This window comes from Scyliorhinus torazame, chromosome X, assembly GCF_047496885.1.
Source record: "Scyliorhinus torazame isolate Kashiwa2021f chromosome X, sScyTor2.1, whole genome shotgun sequence".
Lineage (NCBI taxonomy): Eukaryota > Metazoa > Chordata > Chondrichthyes > Carcharhiniformes > Scyliorhinidae > Scyliorhinus > Scyliorhinus torazame.
Genome location: NC_092738.1, coordinates 25,831,558 through 25,835,664, shown reverse-complemented (window position 1 = coordinate 25,835,664; position 4,107 = coordinate 25,831,558). Strand labels below are relative to the sequence as shown.

The 4,107-nt window shown below is 50.2% G+C and overlaps 1 protein-coding gene across 1 annotated transcript in view; it reads right to left on the bottom strand.

Moving 5' to 3' along the window:
• Positions 1–50, bottom strand: part of LOC140405423 (protein Wnt-10a-like) — a 16,168-nt gene extending 16,118 nt beyond the window's left edge. Inside the window, exon 1 of the mRNA XM_072493820.1 lies at positions 1–50. This exon is cut by the window's left edge and continues 421 nt beyond it. The gene's annotated coding sequence lies outside the window, so the exon portion shown is untranslated.
• Between the last annotated feature and the right edge of the window lie 4,057 nt (positions 51–4,107).

The following is a 4,107-nucleotide window of genomic DNA, read 5'->3' as shown; positions in this document are numbered from 1 at the left end:
CTCTCTCATCTCCGCCCCCCACCCACCACCACTCTCCGTCGTCTCTCTCTAACCCCGAGCTCCCACTCCTCTCTTTCTCTCTAACCCCTAGTCCCCCTCTCTGTCTCTTTACAGTCTCTCTCTGTGTCTCTCTCTGTCTCTGTCTCTGTGTCTCTCTCTGTCTTTCTCTCTCTGCCTCTCTGTCTTCTGTTTGTCTCTCTCCAACCCCTAGTCCCCCCCTCTCTCGCTCTCTGTCTTTCTGTCTCTCGCTGCCTCCGTCTCTAACCGCTAGATCCCCCTCTCTCTCTCTGTCTCTCTCTTTCTGTCTCTCGCTCTAACCCCTCGCTCCCTCTCCTCTCGTTTCCTCTCTCCCTGTCTCTCTCTCTCTCTGTAGTCTCTCTAACTCCTAGCTCCCTGCTCTCGTTTCCCTTCTCTGTCTCTCACTTTCTCTATCCCCTCACTCCCTCTCCTCCCCGCCCCCCCCCCCCCCCCCCCCCCGCCCGCGTGTCTCTCTCCCTCTCTCGAAGGTGGATCAAACAAGCTTGCTGTTTGAAAGTGAAGACTTTGATCATTTGCCCTCGAATCAGGAATGCTCAAACGGGACCTTTGAAAATGGAACGTCACTGGCAGGTCCGGTAAAAGTGCTGCTGGTGGGGGTGGAGGAGAGGGTGTGTGGGGTGGGGGGGTTTGGAGAGAGGTCCCCTCCCCCTTTCGAACTCCCAATCTCCGGGAACATTGCATTCTCTGATCACTCTCTCTGCTGCCCTGGTGGGCGCCAGCGGACAAGAAACAATTAAAAAAAACTAACTAACACATCGAGAGCCTGTGGGGAAGCAGGGGACTGCCCAGATCGGGCCGAGTGGCCTCTGCAGCCACCCAAGTCCCTTCTCCAAACCTGTCGCCCCATCCAAAATCCAACATGTTTATGAAAGCCTGCACTGCAATTGACATCCAGGGTGTGATTTCACTTGCACGGTGCATAGTGTCGCTAAATGCTTGTAATTTACAAACAGACCGCAGGATGAAAGCAACAAGAGACACATCACAATGAGATAAATATCAACACAAACTCAAATACATAGGCGGAGATTGTGTCTGGTACTGGGGGCTGTGTGTGGTGGTGGGGGGCGGGGGGGGGGGGTGATTGAGGTGGTTCCACATCTCAATCTCACCCCCATTCTCTTCTCTTTGTGCACATTCCATTATTTGGTTTATTTAAGGGGCAGCGGTGTTCACAACACAGACAAAAACACACAGGGACACCTATGGCGTTCCTTGACAACCACTGCAAATTAAAGCGATTCATTGCACGCCAGCCCCTTTGAGAGCTCTCCTGTGGACGCGCGCCCTTCATTGCTGTCTTCAAAATAAAAAAATTCGAACGGGGAAGGTTTTTTGTTTGGGGGTGGGGGGGGGGGGGGGGGGTAACGCTGAATCTGACTGCCCCAGCCCAGGCAGTCTTTCCAAGTCACCCCCCACCCCCACCACAACCACACACACACATCCTCTCCATGTGTTCCCATGGCTCTGTGGTCTACTTGACCACACTCTCTGCTCACAGGAAGTGTTGGATAAACTCAGGTTGGACAGTGTGTGGAGAGAGGAACGGAGTTGACGCTTCCAGCCCTTGTGAGCATGTTGGAGTCCAGACATAGTCATCGAGTTTGTACAGCACAGAAAAAGGCCCTTCAGCCCCATCAGCCATTGAGCACTGTGGTGAATGTATTACGGCTACCATTCACCATTGTACTACATTACATTATATTGTATTATGTTGGTGCCCTTGTGGGCTCCGCCTATGGCTCCGCCCCCTCGGGGGAGGTATATAGATCTGCAGCCTGTAGGCGGCACTCAGTACAGTGCAGTCGCAGGCAGGCACAGATCTAGCTGATTAAAACCACTGTTCACTTCAACTCTCCATCTCGTGTGAATTGATGGTCGCACCAAGCACCAATCTATTCTAATCCAACTTTCCATCACTTGTTCCATAGCCTTGTGTGCTGTGGCATTTCAATTGCTGATCTAAATGCTTCTTAAATGTTGTGAGGGTTCCGGTCTCTACCATCCTTTCAGGCAGCGAGTTCCAGATTCCCAACACCCTCTGGGTAAAAAAGTATTTCCGCAAATCCCCTCTAAGTCTCCTGCCCCCTACCTTAAATCTATGCCCCCTGGTTATTAACCGCTCTACTAAGGAGATAAGTACCTTCCCAACCGCTCTATCTATGCCCCTCATAGCTTTATAAGAACTTGTTTCATATGTTGAACATATGTTTCTGGAACCCACCTCTTCATTCGCCTGAGGAAGGAGCAGCGCTCCGAAAGCTAGTGATTTGAAACAAGCCTGTTGGACTTTAACCTGGTGTTGTAAGACTTCTTACTGTGCTCACCCCAGTCCAACGCCGGCATCTCCACATCATGGCCTCATAGTTTTGTACACCTCAATCACTGTGGCACAGTGGTTAGCACTGCTGCCTCAGCGACAGGGACCCGGGTTCGATTCCGGCCTTGGGTTACTTTCTGTGCGGATGGTAGCCATGATGTGGAGATGCCAGCGTTGGACTGGGGTGGGCACAGTAAGAACTCTTACAACACCAGGTTAAAGTCCAACAGGTTTGTTTGGAATCACTAGCTTTTGGAGCGCTGCTCCTTCAGCAGGTGAATGAAGAAGGAGCTATGCTCTGAAAGCTAGTGATTCCAAACAAACCTGTTAGAACTGGCTTTGTAAGACTTCTTTCTGTGTGGAGTTTGCACGTTCTCCCCGGGTGTGCGTGGGTTTCCTCCGGGTGCTCCGGTTTCCTCCCACAGTCCAAAGATGTGCAGGTTAGGTGGATTGGCCATGTTAAATTGCCCTTAGTGTCCAAAGATGTGCAGGTTCAGTGGATTGGCCATGTTAAATTACCCTTAGTGTCCAAAGATGTGCAGGTTAGGTGGATTGGCCATGTTAAATTGTCCCTTAGTGTTCAAAGATGTGCAGATTAGGTGGATTGGCCATGTTAAATTACCCTTAGTGTCCAAAGATGTGCAGGTTAGGTGGATTGGCCATGTTAAATTGTCCCTTAGTGTCCAAAGATGTGCAGGTTAGGTGGATTGGCCATGCTAAATTGCCCTTAGTGTCCAAAGATGTGCAGGGTTGGGTGGGGTTAGGGGAATGTGGCTGGGGGAGTGAGCCTAGGTAGGGTGCTCTTTCAGAGGGTCGGTGCAGACTCGATGGGCCGAATGGCTTCCTTCTGCCTGTCGGGCTTCGATGGAATCAGTTTCCTTCTCTCCTCCAAGGAAAACAACCCCAGCCCAACCAAACTCTCTTCAGAGCTGAAACGCTTCAGGCCAGGTGGCATCCTGGAGAATCTCCTCCGCACCTTCTCTCCTGCGATCACATCTGCTTTGCCAGAATAAAAGACCCCTTCACTATTGCTCGTCCCTGGGACCACTTCATCCACAGCACAGGCCATTCCAGAAGGGAGGAATTCCTGAAGGCTTGCAACTGTGGGAGGCGCCATTCTGATATTCAGTTGTGTTAAAATAGGCATTTGAAATTGACATGAAGCGAATCAAGATGTCTTCGATGGAAATGCATTTAACTTGACATCAGCATTGGTACGATTGAGATCCGTCTGGCTGTCTCTGGACAATGATTAAGTCTTTACCCAACACCCCCTCCTGTTTAAGACTTTTGCGACAACAGCGGTGACCAGGGGCGTGTCATAATTTTGAGATCGTGGCGATTAAGATGTTAATAGGTCGAGTAAATGTTAGCAAGTTGAGTGATAAGAAGGCAGACATTGGGCAGATTCTTTGATGTGCAATGGAGGAAGTGGTGGCCAGCAAGTCACTATGAAAGTTCCTTTGAATCCTTTATACATTGTTGCTGGCTGCTGCCTACAGTTCTCACATGTGTCAGATGGGAACTGCCTCCTTTCATCTTCTGCTTGGCCTGGGGTGTTTGGGGGGTGCTTTTAAAAAAAATCAACATCCGAGAGGGTGGGGTCAAAATTATAAACCACAATTGCCTCCTCCTGGGCCGTGACAGGGGTATGTCCAAAACTTCGGAAGTTTCACCCTGATATTACTCCTCGAGCATACCAATGATAGAAAAGCCATATTTAAAAGTGTCAATTCAATTGGATTGAG